Raw genomic sequence first — 17,495 nt, 5'->3', positions numbered from 1 at the left:
GATACATAGAATAACAATAAACTATACGATCTGGAGGTGGCTCAATCATTAATCGACTATTTTCCAACAATTTAAATACAAATGTCGATTTTCCCGACATAGTTGGTCCGGAGCAAACCATTTGATAAGGATGAATAAATTTTAATCTGCATGCCATAATTTATAATAAGTGATAAAACCTTTTTTAGAAAAACGTTAATATATACGTACGAAAAAGGCTGGTGCAAAAGTCGTCAAGACGACCTCGTGGATATGTATCCCGCGAATTACGTTGAAGAAGTTAAGAAGTAATTGTCAAAAATTGCGCTTAATTGAAAAACAGCAGCGCGTGTGTGCATCTAGGGACTAGAGTACGTTACTTGAAATAAACCTCAGAAACAGATGAAATCGTTTCTTCGGTCCCTGCCCCCTTGTTTTATTAAAAATAAAAAGAACGAAAAAAGAAATATCAAGGACAAATAAACAACAACAATATCTCTTCATTTTAAAAAAAACAAACTCTTAATGAAACATCTCTTGTTTGTAAAGAAAAACATAAAATAAATGACACTATTAAACATTGTGGTGAACTGTTTTATTATTAATTTTAATTTTCTTAACCAATCAATTAAGTTATTAGGATATTATTTCTGTATTTTTCATAATAGAGTTGAACTGCCTATCTGTACTAGGTTGAATTCAGGGTTCGTACAAACCTGGGAAACTGGGAAAACTAAGGCAAAAAATTCAGGGAAATTTAGAGTTTATGGTAAAATTCAGTTGGAGCGGCGCCTGTACGTAATTAACTGTTAGAACGCGTCTTCTATTGTAGGTCTTGGAGTAGTGTTACGGTTAATGTCTTCCCCCATAAAACCGTGTTCGAAGGGATAATTATTTGACGGACTATGCCAATCAGTAGTTTGTTCGCAATCGTCAGCATCTTTTAATGAGAATAATGGTTGTAAAATGCAGTTGGAACACCAACTTTTGTTATAGTTCCAGATATAATAGTGTAACGCATCTTTACTATTAACCTGATAGTGATCAGTTAACTGTTCATATTTAGCGTTTAAACAATCGTTTAAACTATGATGAAAATAGCAACCGGGACATATTCGTCTATAATTTTGAGGGCAACCACAATAGCAAATTTTTGCAAAATATTGGTAATGTAAATGATTTTGTTCATTTGTTAAGATAAATGGTGGCGTTTCTATCCGATTGCGATGCACTAGTTCAAATTCTTCAAACGTTAAGGGAATGAATTCGTCGATCACTATTTTTCTCTCTATAGACGATTTTGATTTACTTATATCCAAATCTTCGAAAGTTCCAGGTGGTCGATGTTTCTCTACTTCGGCGGCTTTAAAAAAGACTGATTCTATTTGCCCCCAAAAAGTTTTCGGTATAAAATTTTTTACATCGTTAAAATTAAAATATCTTTCATTATGCAACTTATATTTAAAAACATGCATCAAATTTTTTATAGCGATATCTTGTAAAGACGTTACTTTAACGTCTTCTATTTTTTGTTTTTTTCTCGGAGATTCTATTATATTTTCTTCTTCCATTTCGGTCACAAGAGCGTGTCTCTTACTTTGATTCGCTGTATAAAATAACTATTTCCCTTTTACTAAATTTTCTAGTCCTTTTGAAAAGTATAAAGTACTCACCTTTTTATGGAAATTTGTTATAGCAAGTTGTTAGTAAAGTATTTTCCGGTCCGAATGATTCTCGTCCTTTAAGGTATGCTGAACCGAGGTTCATAGATTTTTGTAGAACGAAGTCTATAACCTTGACGTCACACGTATATTTCGAATTACCTTTGACGCCAACCTTGTTTTCGCTTTATAAAAACAGCTGTTAGTTATAAGAGAGAAAAATATAACACGGTATAGGCGCTATATTATTCACCTTAGGTATAACGAAGCCTCGGATCCTAGCTAGCTTAATAGTATTTTATGGAACGAAGTCTATAACCAACAACTGTTAAAGGAGCAAAATATATTTTTATCACGGTATAGGCGCTATATTATTCACCTTCAGGTATAACGAAGCCTCGGATCCTAGCTAGCTTAATAGTATTTTATGGAACGAAGTCTATAACCAACAACTGTTTGTTATAAGAGAGAAAAATATATTTCCAATTATCTTTGACGTCAACCAACCTTGTTTTCGCTTTATAAAAACAACTGTTTATTATAAAAATATATCCTTTACAAAAGTAACCTTGGTTCGCTTGTTAAGGACTCTCGCTAAGGGGATTCGAACTCGTGATACATAGAACAACGAGTTTAAAGGCAGATACGTTAACGAGCGAGCCAATGTTACTTGAGGGTGTATTCGGTTGATGACTATAGTACCGTGGATTTATCAATATAATATGATTCTTTCCCCCCGTGACGAAAAGTATATCTGCTGGATAATCAAGTTCGCTACTAACCATAAGTTACTGTATTCAGATCTAAAAACTATCAAATTCTCCCCGCCATAATAATAGTCATGTCTTTATCGAATATACCTTCTCTGTATACCTTGGCTAAAGAAGCGTCGCGCGAAACTTTTAATATACTATACGAGTATGAACTCGCTTCTCGGCATGATCTTTATTCGGGTTGTGTACCAACTCATATCGCTACTGAACTTGAAGAAACACTCGCTACCGCCGGTCAGTGCCTCGATTCAAACATTTTAAACTATCTTTCGGCGCAAGATGTTTTCGACACTCGAGTTAAAGCGCATTATAAACTTTCATTTCTTCAGTACAATTATGTTATGACGCACCCCTCGGAATTACCTCACAATATTCCCGATTGGCGTCACGGTAATCATGTTGTAAAAGACTATTTTAAATTAGAAAATGTTTTTGCGTGCCCCAACAAAAACACACATTGCTTAAGGTGTCACGAAAACGATTCAAAACGTATATTAAAACTTTGTTCCACGTGTTATTACGATATCGATATGAATATTGAGAAAGACTTTGATCAAGTGACCCGTGTAAAATATCATTCAATTATAGATAGAAACGATATTTACGACAATATCGTTCTGGATAAGGGTAACAATTGGTGTAACAATTGCTACACTACCCCCTTATTCACTATTTTTCCGGAAACCATTTGTAAAGAAACATTTAAAAATATTTACCACGCCGTTAAACGTCCCCTAATATTCGATGAAACAGACGTCGAATTCAAAATCTTAAAATATCCCCGCTTGTAATATTACTTTTAATGTATAAATTTAAACTTTACCCCCCCCCAGTTCCCGTGTAATTTAAAAATCCTTGTAAAATATTGTTTAATTTCTGTTACTTTTGTATTATATTTCCTATATCACGTAATACGTGGGGTACATGTGTATTTTCACAAAGTTTCTGTAAGACTCAATATCATATTGATCATAATAACACGTGAAACAAAGTTTTTTATTTAGTTTATTATTAGTGTATTTAGTTTATTATTATTAGTTTATTTATATATTGTGCATTTATAACATTAAAGTAAAACGAAATAAATTTCCTTACCTACATCCCCAATATCACTCCAAAATTATTACGATATTTTTCGTTTGAATCAACTAACCATTCCACGAACATCTGTCACGACAAAACGGAAACAGTAGGTGTACCATTCTTGAACGCTTTTCTCCCAATGTTAGTTCAATATAAACCAACTAGTTTTTTCTACCTTTGGCTGCATAGTGATAATTTATCTTGGTTTAGTGTAGTTTTAGAGTGTTCTATTGTGTTTTATTATAGATTTATTGTACCTTAGTGTATTTTATTTACTTTTAGTGTATTTTATTGTGGTTTTTTTATTTAAATCAGCAATTATACAGATCATAAACAAATAACATTGAGATTACTTGAATATCAAGTATAGATTAACTTAGTTTTGAAAAAGTCAATATCGTTTATGATACAATTAAAAAGAAATGGCTCGTCAATTGGTTGGTTAGAACCAAAATCATTTCTATAATTTTCCAAAACTTTTTCATAATCAATTTTTTTCAAGGCTTTAATGAGGTTTTTTTGCACTCTTTCATTCCAATCACTTTCCTCTAATTCACATTGTACATCGTGAGCAATCTGGTTTTGACAGGCCTCGTTTTGACAATATTTGGTTATTTCCAATAATATTTCAGTCAGATTCTTAAGAACAGCTTCTCTCATGGATTCCACGGCTCTAGTTTTCTCTACCAACTCATTGTCAAGCAGTCCTCTAATTTTTTTGAAGTGTTCCCAAGAAGCATGATTAAGGGAAATTCCCTCGCCAGTAGCGTACATGACGTTATATTTTTCACATTTTCCTCTAGTGTATTTTCTAATGTCCAATATACGTTTCTTTCCACGGGTAAAACATTCCAATTTCAAATTTGAAGTAGTAGGATATAACCAAACGGAAAAACGCGGCGAATTACCCTTGAAGAACGTATCAATCTCGTTGGTATACTCAAAGATATTACACCATAGGTCCTTTTGCAAACATAACTCTACACCCGTATCAGTCCTTTTCCAGTAAACCTCCGGGGATAAGACGTTACCGATCCAAACCTCTACTTTATCCGCTACACTATGAACTTGACACATCTTCATTTAACAATGATAAAACTATGCCGCAGCCCCTTACGCGACACAACAACTCTTTGAATGACGTCACAGATACAATTGTAGAAGATTTAAGCCTTGGCAATGTACGTTTAAAGCTTCCATTCGTCTCTTATCAATGACGTCACAGATACAGTTGTAGATTTTCCCGCCAATGACGTCACAGATACAGTTGTAGACAGGACTGCCAGATACCCGCGCAATGTTTTCCCGCCAGGGGGCGCAGCCGCCAGGGGGCGCGCGGGGGCCCGCGAGTTTTCCCGCGAGGGGGCGCGCAAGTTTTCCCGCGAGGGGGCGCGCGCGAGTTGGGGGCGTGGCGAGAGGGCATTGACACTGTGACCTTGACATTCTACACCTACACTCTACACCTACATTCTACACCTACGGAGGTACGAAGTGTAGCCCTATACTACTCGCCGGTGATTGCGTCATCTACTGGATGCTCATTGTTCCGAAGAGTAGTGGATTCTGTCTTATTGGCGGCTTATGTTTCGAGGTGAAATTGGATTCTGGGCTGAGATTGATTGGTCATGCAAGCAAGTAAAGATAAGTGATTCAGTTCAGTTAGCTTTTCAATTGACACTGAACGTAGGGTGTAATGTCGGCATTTTTTGTCGATTATCGATCGTTAACCTCTATGTTTTGGTTCTTTACACTATCTATTTCGTGAACCTTCAAATAGCAGACTATTTTCCCCAATTCCCACATGTTTAGGGCTAGGGTACTGTATATCGGTAAAATGACTCTGGAATAGAAGTTATTCAACTATTGAACGTGTAAACTAGTGTAGTTTATGGTATATCAAGTATAATTTTACATTTTAATAATATAACTTCACTATCTTTACTAAAATAGAATATATTATCAGGCGTTAATTCTGATAGTCAATAACCTAGTAGCAGAGGTGTTTTATCATTGAAAGGTGTGTGTGTACCTGCAACATGCAATGCTATCTAAGGGATATTGTGCGCAATAGACTAGTAAGGCTTTGGAGAGCCTATCTGCCTTTATGAAAGAGGGATTCCAATTCTCAGAAATTCAAGACAACTGTTCTGATGTACCATTCTAGTTCATGGGTAGAATTTATCATATCACCAAGTAATAAGCTGGAAAAAACGAGCGTAAAAACGCTGCTTGAGGTCGTAGAAGCCTAAAACAAGAGATTTTTTGTTATATTTCCCAGGTTTAATCTTGGCATTTTAATTTATCTTAGTCCTGGATGAGTACTGATTGTTATTATCAAGTACATCGATCTAATATCGATATAAATACTAGTACCAACATTAAGTGATACATATCGTGAAGATTACCAATTACATGAATTAACATTCGAAATATAAATGCTCGAACGAAAGGACTACATTAAGACTTCACCCGGTTTCGATAGCGTCGCACACTCTATAGTATAACCTTCAATGAAAAGTATCTTATTGATTGAGTTCAACTTATTTTGGCTTTTCAATAACGATTTAACTAACGTAGTAGTGGTTTCATATTCTGTTACTAAAACGACACACTTATATATTAAGCGAACTTAGACTACTATCACTTCAATCTACGATGCTTTAGTTTGAAATGGTCATTTAGTCAAACGAAAAAGTCAAAACAGGAAGCCTCTTGTAATATGTGGGTGTCATATTCCGTTTCAATCTGTTCTAATCATACTTTCTAACAAACATTCAATATAAAATAATAATAAATTTATACCCAACAATATTTTAGAACATGCAGATTTATTTTGACCAGCTTCATGAATAAACGTTCTCACTACTCTCATGACAAGAGAGTAAACTCTTGCCGTTGACACATAATTTTTTATTTATAACATTTTTCATCCAAATGTACATTTAAACATTGTCTCTTATATTTTGCGCAAACAGGCTAATGTTACTTCATTCGCGGTGACATTAAGTAGCTGGAAATCCAGCATCTTAAGAACAAAATGAGGTGTAGCCTTAAACATTTGTTATATATTATTGTACGATTTTCTAAAGCAAAGTGGTAAATACGTGGAATTTGATGCTGATTATATCAATTTAAAGTTGTTATTATAGACTGAAGCGTGTAAGTCATCAATATTGACTGTAGTAGCCCATTCGTTTGTGACACTGTTGATTATACCAGTGTTTTTATCCCAAATCTGTAGTATGACAAAGACTCATTCACATTAATATTGTTTTACACTTCCGTAACCATATTTTCCAGTTGAACGTACTGCAACATTTACTTTTCAACACATCTATCATAAAGTCTGTCAGTGATTATATAACATGAACAGTCAATGGTACCCTATACAGCCGGAAAGACGGCTGTTACAGTTTGAACGTTTTTACTGAAAGTCGTTTTCGTCTGAGTGCCCTTTCCTCCTTTATTGAACCCACTTTAGCAGCAACAGTAGGATGTCGTATTTACTCATATTTCTTATTCTCGTGATTTTGAGAATTGAATGGCTTTAATAATGGGCAGTTGGCACTTTCGATGCTCATGTTATTTACTAACGACGCAGAACGATAAATTAAGTCATAAACCTTACATTACACCTAAGCCTTGGTTGATATAGTTTTCGATCACGAGTTGTAACCGTATCTTCCCATTGCGCAGAATTCCATTAGACCGAATCCCGCCAATGTTTTTAATAAATTTAGCCCAACGGCGGGTTTGGTATATACAATTTAAACGACTATTTGTCGAAAACAGCGACCCCAAAAATGCTATGTAGTTTAATTTCTATTAATGTCGTTTTTTAATGAAAGCGTTTTAAATACATTTTTACTGACTTGGAAACGCCACTATTTGGTTAAGCTAGGTTAGTAATATTTTTATAAGTCACTTAACAATGTTACGCCTTTTCCAAAATATTGATGTTTATCTTCAATGACTTCTCAAATAATATGCCTTTTCCAAATCATTACTGTTAGGTTAGGTTAGGTTTGGTTTGGTTCAGGTTATTTATATTCAATTATATTTTAGGATGGATAACAACAACGTCGCTTTTAATGACGTCGAGTCTTCATTAAACAAAAGAAAGAAAATAAAGCTTGCCAAAATTACCTCAAAGTGTGACTGAATTAGACCAGGAATTTCGAATTAGCCCAAGGTATTCGAAAACCCTGCACGAAGGGGATTTTTACGTTGGGAAAATTGAATCAGACAGTGGTCGTGAAAGTAAACTTTTCATATCACCTAATTTCAATGATGAGCAAAAGTCAAGTATTCGCGAGATTCATGCTGATGGAACGTTTAAAGTGGTTCCGAGGATGTTTTACCAGCTCTTGACTATTCATTTAGTCAATTTTGATCATGTAATTCAAAATATATTTACCAATTGGGATTAAATTTTTCATATTAATTTTAATATTTCAGGTGTTTCCCTTTGTTTACGTTCTGATGAGTGACTGTGCTCAAAATTCTTACGAAAGAATTTTTCATACATTACGTGATCGTTTCCCAAGCCTTCGACCAAATTTAGTAATTACAGATTTCGAAACGGCTCTCATGAATGCGGCTCGAAATGTTTTCCCTCTTCCCATTCAAACAAGAGGATGTTTCTATAATTTCACGCAGGTATTGTATTCGCATCAAATTTAAATAGATTTTTAAGTAATAGTTCATGGGTAATGATTTTCAAAATTTATGTATAGGCCATATGGAGAAAAACTCAAAATCTCGGTCTGGTCGATAAATATCGTAGTCATGAAATAACCAAGTTTGCCATAAGGAAGCTCATGGCAATTCCTTTGTTACCCTTGAATGATATTCCAGAAGGTGCGAAGCTTGTGCGCCACGAAATGACACAAATTGTAGAAAAGGAACCTGAATTATACCAACTTATGATCCTGATGGACTACTTTCGGACACAATGGCTTGAACGAGTCGGGCCAGAAAACTTTTGCGTTCATGATAATTCTAGGAGGACAAACAACGACGTGGAGTCGTTCAATAACTGGCTTAATAAAAGAATCAATATATCGCACGCTAACATCTGGATTTTTTGGGTGATTCTCACTAATCGTTTGATGTTAAGGCCACTCTAGAAATAAGAACAGTTGATCCGTCATATCGAAATTCTAATTTTAATAGATAAACTTCGATGGGTGGAGAACGCAAAAGGAATAGATTATAACGCAGCTATGGCAGGAAGACAAATAACCAGAAATAGAAAGCCTAAATATGTTCTCAATGATAAGAACTTAAAGGATGCAGAGGCTAGGCTAGCTGATGGACGCTACTCAATTTCAAATTTTTTGGTCCAAGTTGCTTATCTTTTGCCAGTTTTTTCTAACAGAGGACGTAAAGCAGACAACGTAGCTCACGAAAATGGTGGAATTGTTCAAGGTGAAGGTGGTGGAGCAAACGTCGATCAGATTTTTGGGGATGCAGCTGACGTCCGTCGGGATGTTGAGGATGGAACGGACGTTAGTCGGGCTGGTGGGGATCTAGCTCTCGCCGGTCAGGTTGTTGGTTTTGCACGTGTTTCGGGTCGAGGTAGAGGGGCTGGACGTGGTAATGTTAGAGGTCGACCTAGAGGGGCTGGGCGAGGTCATGTTAGAGGTCAAGGTAGAGGCGCCGTACATGGTCGTGCTTTTGGTCTAAGCGTCGCTGCTGGACGGAGTTCAACAATTGGTCCTACCGTATTTGACGAAAGCTCTGACGTAGCAGTCGCTAATGATTTTGGAAAATTCACCGCTACTCAACCATTTCAAGTTGAAATTGAGCAGCGCAAAGAGGATGAAAAATAGTAGATTCTCGTAACGGAAACTTGTGTCCCGTTTTTCTTTGGGGAGAGGGAAACAATTGTATTTCAATGAACTTTACAATAAAGTATTTTTGTTGTACTTCTTCAAATGAATTTATTAACATGCTTTCGCTGATCTTACTACATTCAATGAACCGACATCCATGAAAATTTGAATGTCTTTAGAGTTCAAAATGCAAGATATTCGTTGAAAGAGACTTGGGCTAGGTTACGTTAATTGTGTTTGACTTCTTGCATTAAAAACAACCGGATCTTACTCTTAATTTGAACCGAAATGTTGGTAAATACTGCATTTAAACTATATCCTGCTTTTGTATAAATTAACAGAGTAGTATAACTATATTCGTATTTTGCGTTCTTTCGGGATTTAACCCATAAATTAGAGGTGTGCGGTTAATCGTTTCAATCGAATAATTCGATCGAATACCGAACCGAATGATTCGATTCGGTATTCGATAAGCCAATTTCACTATTCGATTCGAATATCGAATACCGAACTGACTATTCGGTTAAAGTTCGACTACCATAAATTTAGGTCCTTGGCACTTGAGATACCCACCTTATTTTAAAAAATATCATCCCAATTTTATTTGTCTCCAATCAAAAACTACCAGCAAGTGCATAGGAAAATTTTAAGAAATACTTGACCACCAATGAGGAGAGGTATTTTGAAATTTAGTAAGCTTCTAAATTTCTTCTCCTTGCTTTGTGTTGACTATTGGCGAATATTAGGGTTACTACCAGATTAACCGCGAATAGTTGGCCTAGTATTCGCAAATATTGGGATTAAACATTCGCGGTTACTAGGCTTAACTATTCGCGATTAATCGGGAAGGAAAAAAATTACCAAGGCCCAACTATTCGGTATTCGATTTGGAATAAACTATTCGATTCGGTATTTGATAAGGAAAATTTTTTGGTATTCGATAACCGGTTCGATACCCAAAAAGTGGTATTCGCACACCCCTACCATAAATCCTTCGCGAGAGTTACAGCGCAAAGTTGGTTGACAATCAACCTACTTGGTTCACTTCGAACGAAGTTGAGCTTTTCATGCTAATACTGTTCCGTCAGCAGACGAGACAAATCTCCATGTGCTTGCTTTTCTGGGCATCTTGCTAACGTTTTTAAAAGACAATCTTACTATTCTATGTGGTATAGTTTACTTTAATACAAATCTTTTCGATACTATTTTCATTCATATAATTTCGACGATATACATTTCGCCATTAATCCAAATTTTCTAAAATATTTTCGACACTATTTCGATGGCGGTCTTGACGCCCCCGACGCTATTCCTTTCGATACTTTTCTATTCGATGCCAAGATTTTCGATTCAATTGCATTCGGTGCTATTGCTACAACAAAAAAAATTCGATGCTAATCTTTTCGACGCTAATAGTACGCCCCATTCTTTGTTCTTACTAACGACCCCGCCCTTTTATACTGGGAACAGCTAACCTGATGATCTTTTGATTACTTAGTTTCTGTTAAATTCGTTCAGCACCTTTTACTTTCTTCCGCGTACGAGGCCCATAACCTATTGGAATTATTTCTAATACTTAGTTAATTCCTATGCTAGAAAGCAAAAGTACTGGCACAACATGTACGTAAAATGAAAGAAATAGCCAGAGTAAAATAATCAATAACAGATATGGAAAAAACTGGCGCCATCTATAACGGCTTGTTTGGGCGCGAAGTTTATCTTTGTTTCTACAATAAGTGGGTTGAGGTACTATCGAGTCCCTTTTAAACTAAAATCTAACGAAAACAAAAGCGACAACCCCGGTTACTACTACTACCACCACTACTACTACAGCTACTGCGGCTCGGGTCAAACTAAGAGCCAATCGTATACTACGATGTGGCTAAAAATGTAAGACACACCTCTCCCTTAAACCATCTTTCTCAAAACGGCAATAGAACTAATTTTAATTAATATCCCACAACCTCATTAATTTAAAGTTAACGTACACCTCCGTTTTACCACAACTCCATTTCGAAGTTATATGCCAATGACAACCCAAATCCAACTGTATCCAACCAAACCCAAGACCGTGAAAAAAGGGAATTTACTTTCGTAAGAAGAATATAGCCCAATATATGGTTTTAAATGTTTAACAACCATGGTGGTTAATAACGGTATGTGAGCCATGTTAGATGTAACTTCACCCTTTAAATTTGTTTGAATTCAGCCATATTTGGCGTAATTCGTCGCTTAACATGTCGAAACTAATTTTAGATTGTATATCAGGGAGCCTATTCTGGAAATTTGTTAGATCTCAATCTCGAATCGAATACGATCTTCAATATAGCCGTCTCCATCGAGATCCTTCTCGAACGAAGAATTGTATTCTGCAACGCGTATCGTTAGAGTTCGATACCGGAGTTGTCGATCTTCGAATACGAGGTAGATGTCGAAAGAGAGACGTACCTCCGGTTTATAGGGAGAGTTTTCGTTAGTCTCGTGGTCAACTGAAACCAATCATAGAGGGGTGGGAGAAGTTGCAACTACTAATAGCAGACGAAACAAAATACAGTATCTTTGATTGAATTGACACTTTGAAAGTTATTTTGGTTGATTTAGTTCTAGTGTTATTGGAGTGTAGTGGTCAGAAAAATGTCTAGTTCCAAAAAGCGCGTGACTTCATTTGAACAGAAAACAATTATAAACTATTTAGAAGAGAATGAAAGGTTTAAAACCAGTCAACAGAGGTTCTTACACCTCTAGAAGAGCAGTTATTTGTTGTTTATGGTAAAGAAATGGTGGAGGGAATAGCTTCAGCTCAAGAATATGGTCTACTTGATGATGTAAGTTTACGTTGGGTAAAATTAGGGAGTTGTAATTTTACAAGAGATCTATAACACACTAGCTTAGTTATAATGGTTGTAATATTATTAGTGTGGGTTATCAGAGTAGAAGCACCTTGCCGACTGAAAACACTCCTTCCTAAAACACCTGCAAGCAGCTTTTCAAAGAAACCGCTTCCATCTGCAAGTTCCTTGGTCAGAACTTGTTGGTTTAGAAAATACATTGTCGATGATTTTGATAGCGCTAGTGAAGAGCCTATTGTTGTTAATGAAAACAAGAGACATATCGAAAATTAGCTAAAAGTAAGTTAAAGTGACTAACAAGAGAGGAAGCCCATTGGATCTTAACATTAATGTAGTCAGCATAGGAAAAAGACAAAAATTTATGATGGAAGGGAAAAAAGCAAAACAAAGTGAATTTGAAAATACATCGTCTCTGTTGGAAAAGTTCCAAGACTCTCAGAATGATATTTGAAAGATATAGCAACTTCACTATCACGCCACGCTAAAGCCACTTAAGACCTGGTTTTGCAATAAAAGCAATTAGTGGAAATAAAACAAGAAAATCTCATTGAGAAGTTGAAACTAGCAACTCATAAGCGTACAATTGATGTGATCCAGATGTTCGTTGATGCACTATCCAGTGGCGCCACCAGGGGTAGGCTGGGTATTCTACAGCCTACCCGTAAATTTCAGAGGGGTCCCGAAATTAGGTTCCCATAATATTAAAATACCATTATTACAATATTTTGATCTAGGCCTACAAGGAAATTTACTTTAGACAAAGTTTAACAAGGATGATGAACCTTTTGGCGTCTGATTTTTACAATGTTCTACAAAACGGGAAATGGATTAACAAACACTTTCGTGTTAAAAGTTATCTCGCTTTTTGATTTTTAGACACATCGTATGATGTACATCTACGATAAGGCTCTTAGTTTGACCTTCCCTGTTGTCATTCTCATAGTAGTAGTAGTAGTGTAAAATTTTTGGTTCGTCATAGAAGGGACAGTAAATGAAAGAGGATTGTGGTGAGGTGATATTTTTCGTTCTTGTTTTACAAGGATGGGGATTGTAATAGTTAATAGTAAATTTAAGCATTTCACTTAATTGTACAAGTGGGGTGAGTGAATGTGAATTGTGTTATATATCTAAAGCGAAAGAATCGAATATTGGAATGCCTTAATAAAATGGAAGGTTTTAAACTCTCCCTTTAAAATGTCTGTCACCCCTCGACAAGCAGGATTTCACGCATTCAATCCCGCTCCTCTATTTAAACATTCAACGAAATCGAGGTTAACGTTAAATGAAAAGAAAGTATATATTTATGGTGCATTTTTTTAATGGTCTTAGGGCGGTGTTTATCACGACCCCAGAATTTTCGTCTATTTCTCCAGAAAGCGAAAATAATTTTAAAAGCAAATGGAAGTATACGGTATCTTTATATATTTAATATAGTGTATTATAATTTTAACATAAGTAAGTTTATGAACGTAAGGATTACGACTCAGGTAATTCAACTTCAATTATGGTTTAGGTATACGTTATTGTGGGGCTACTCACTCAAGTTTTCTGTTTGTGTCGCACCATTACAATTATAAAAGCAGGTAAATTATTAATGTAGAGATTACGGGCAATCATTTTAGCACAGTTAAATATAGCGCTAGATTCCTATTTGTGTCGCACCCTCATAATTATAAGGGATGAAAATGAATTGAAGCTATAGGATTATTAGTAATCATTTTAAAGGTAGCGCATCGAGGGGAAATTTACTAAAACTTTCTATTCGTTACGATGTGACTAAAATTATGAGCCCAGCCCTTGGGTCATTTTGTTTGTTTCACGCTCTTTACCCATACTTCTCTCCCGTTCCTTCTGGTCCCATGAAACTTCGAGGTCAGACTCCTTTTGGTAAACATATTTCCCTTTTCCTCACCACAACAACAGTGCACAGTAACCTGATAGGGGGCTTAACTGAAAATCGCCCTCTCTCCCCGACTCCATGTTTTTATTGTTTTTGCAAACTATAGTTTATATAATAATATGTCTATAGTCTGATAATTCTGAACTTTAATATATTAAACTTCTCTATATGAATAATGTGATAAAAATAGTTGTTAATTTAATATTATCGACGCTAAGCAACAAAATTTTACTTTTGAAACTTTATAAGGGCCCCCCAAATCTTCCTTAGCCTATCGTTCAAATAATTCTGGCGGCGCCACTGGCACTAGCTAAGAAAGATACAAGCTTAACCAAAAGATTATTTATTCTACATTTTTAAACTAAAATTTTAATTTTTCTGTATAAATACTTACTTAAATGTTCCTATAAATTATAACTAAATAATATAATCTGTATAAATAATTTAAAGAACTAAAATAATATAATCGGTATAAATAATTTAAAGAACTAAAATAATATAATCGGTATAAATAATTTAAAGAACTAAAATAATATAATCGGTATAAATAATTTAAAGAACTAAAATAATATAATCGGTATAAATAATTTAAAGAACTAAAATAATATAATCTGTATAAATAATTTAAAGAACTAAAATAATATAATCTGTATAAATAATTTAAAGAACTAAAATAATATAATCTGCATAAATAATTTAAAGAACTAAAATAATATAATCTGCATAAATAATTGAAAGAACTATAATTTATTCTGTATAAATAATCAAAATAATTTATTCAGTTTAAAAACGTTAAACAACAGTTGATAAAAATATATACGTGTAAACTTTGTTATGTAAATTTTCTAATTATCTGATCAGGGGTTTGTTGGCCAACCAACTTCCATTTACCCGCTTGGTTTACTACTGGTGGCGCAACATCTTCCCATGGTTGATCATCCACCCATAGTCTATCATCTGGCCCATATTCAAAATCTCCCAATGGTTCTAATGTGTTAAAATCACTTGGTACAACCCGCAGTATATAAATGTTATACAAAACGGCACATGCGCTGATAGTTTTTCCTGCTTTTTGGGGGAATAATGAAGAACGCGGTCCTTAAGTAAGCAGAGAAATAGCTGTTTTAAAACACCATAACAACTTTCGATAACGCATCTCGCAGATTGCTGACTTAGAGAAAATCATTCTTGTGGAGACCCAACCAGTGGTTTAGAAATAGGAGTGATTAGCCATGGTGAAAGCGGGTAGCTACCATCTCCTAAATTATCATTTATGAATAACATTTCCTCACATATATAGTGAAATTAGTACCCTACAAAGTAGCAAAGATCATTTCAAAATACCTTCTTCAAATTTTCTTTCTAAATAACTAGAGATATTCGAGGTTCTATATATGAAATTGTCATGTAAAGATCCACGGAATTTTGCATTCACTTGCAATATTACTAAATCATAATCAGAAATTTGTTTGTAGAAATCAATAGTAATATATATCTAATCTTATATAAAACGTTTGACCATTACTTTCTAATTGAACGTTTATGGAATGACAACCTTTCCGATGTAACATTAAGATTATTATTATTATTGTACAGAGTCAATAAACTTGAATTGAATTGAATTTTTATTAATTTATTGATGTCCATGTTACTCATAAATTTCATACAAAAATGGTACATCTACCCTTTGCCACATGAGTATAAGCTCGTGCGTGGCAGAGTTATGTATGTAGTTATTTTTAAATTAATGTAATTATTATAATTGTTATACTTTGATAATTTGGGGAACTTCGTACATCTTTTGATTAATCAGAAAGTAATTAATTGCTAATAAAATAGTACTTTCGTTAGACATTTTTGAGAATAGGGGTTAGCGTGGAGTATTTGACTTCTATGAGCCATGCTATAATTTTTTACGGTATATTTCTAGACTGCAGCACTTCTTTATATCATTATCTAATATGTTAAATAATTTCGGACCTAAATAAGAGGCATTATGGTTTTACTAGTTTTGGGAATTAATAAATTACCCTTTGTCATAAATCTAAAGGTATAATTATTTGTATATTCCATATAATTTTTGCTCTTGTATGTATACAACAGTATTTCTTTTCCATATAAATGTTTGACAGAGAATACTTTAAACTCCTTATGAAGTAGTCGACTCGGGTAACGATAATCTTTCCTCAAGCATATACGTATAATATTTCGTTGTAGAACTTCCAAAGGTTCTAATATACTCTCGTATGTCCCTCCCCAGCCTATTATACCATATGATATAACGGACTGTATTAGAGCGTAATATATCCTCTTTAGCCATGGAAGTTCCAGAAAATTACGGACATTATAGAATTTATACAGTCACGATCGTATTTTCTTTGTTACTTGACCTACATGATCTCTCCATCTTAGGTTACTGTCAGTTATTATTCCTAGATATTTAATTTGGCTAACTTTTTCTATAATGAGACATTTTGCGGTGCAATTGTTGCAATCGTTACTGGCGTGGATTTTAATTTCATCTGGTAAGTTTTCTATCGTTCTTGAAGAGAAACAGATGTATTTAGAGTTAGCAAGTTTTGGTTCAATTTCGTGCGGATTAAGTTCAAGTCCTTTTGTGCTTTCTCTATTACTTCCAGCCAAGTATTACCTTCAAATAATAAAGTGGTATCATCGGCGAAAGATACCAATTTGCCATGAATTTTTGTGTTCAGCTAAATTCAGCTAGCTAGCTAATTGGACCAAGTCATCTTGCGACTTATTGCCACTTATCTAACGCCTTTACAATGGATAGAGGGGTTACATAAGTCGTTTATATAAATTAGGAATAGCACCGGGCCAATGATTGTTCCCTGTGGTATTCCGAAGCTCACAACGTGAGTATTACTTATCGTATTATTTATTTTCACAACTGTTTCTCTTGCGCTCAAGTAGCTTTTAAACCATTCTAGTGGTACCCCACGTACGTTAGCTTTCTCAAGTTTTTGGATGAGTATAGGATGGGAGACCGTATCGAGAGCTTTCCTTAAATCGAGGAATATACCGATAGATTTTTGGTTTTGGTCTATGGTCTATGGTTACTTTTAGAATCGCGTCACTAGTGTTTAAACCTTTTCTAAAACCATATTGGTTTGTAGAAAAATAATTGCACTTCTCTAAGAATTCTGTTAGTTGGTTCTTGATAATTTTTTCGTATATTTTTGAGATATTGCTAAGGAGAGATATCGGTCGGTAATTTCCTAAGTCGGTCTTATCACCTGATTTGAAGATCGGTACAACTATTGCTCTCTTTAAAATATTAGGAAAAACTCCATTTGTTAAGGATGTGTTTATAATATGCGATAGCGGAATTGCTATGAATTGCTTAAGTTTTTTTAAAGTTTTTATATCTATATCATCGTGACCTTTTGAAT

The sequence above is a fragment of the Phalangium opilio genome, unplaced genomic scaffold (genome assembly GCF_054372755.1).
Source record: "Phalangium opilio isolate 3A_F unplaced genomic scaffold, DU_Popi_V2 ptg000060l_1, whole genome shotgun sequence".
In the NCBI taxonomy this organism is placed as follows: Eukaryota; Metazoa; Arthropoda; class Arachnida; order Opiliones; family Phalangiidae; genus Phalangium; species Phalangium opilio.
This window is presented reverse-complemented; position numbering follows the sequence as displayed.